This window comes from Penaeus monodon, chromosome 30 (assembly GCF_015228065.2).
Source record: "Penaeus monodon isolate SGIC_2016 chromosome 30, NSTDA_Pmon_1, whole genome shotgun sequence".
NCBI lineage: Eukaryota > Metazoa > Arthropoda > Malacostraca > Decapoda > Penaeidae > Penaeus > Penaeus monodon.
This window is the reverse complement of record NC_051415.1, coordinates 12,569,529-12,569,752: the sequence shown is the minus strand read 5'-3', so window position 1 is coordinate 12,569,752 and position 224 is coordinate 12,569,529.

Below are 224 nucleotides of genomic sequence, written 5' to 3'. Positions count from 1 at the left end.
AAGAGAGAGATGTTATATACTTTCTTTAAAGTCTTAGTCATAAAGTAACTATTGAGTAGGGTAGAAGTTAATGAAAATAAGGAAGCGTGGAGAATGAAAACATTGTTCACGAAACTTTTTATAAAAGTAAAAGTGAGGTTCACGAAAGTTGGATGAATGAGGTATAATAGTATAAGGAAGAAGAAAGTTGTATGTATGAGTGTGTGAATAATAAATATATATTC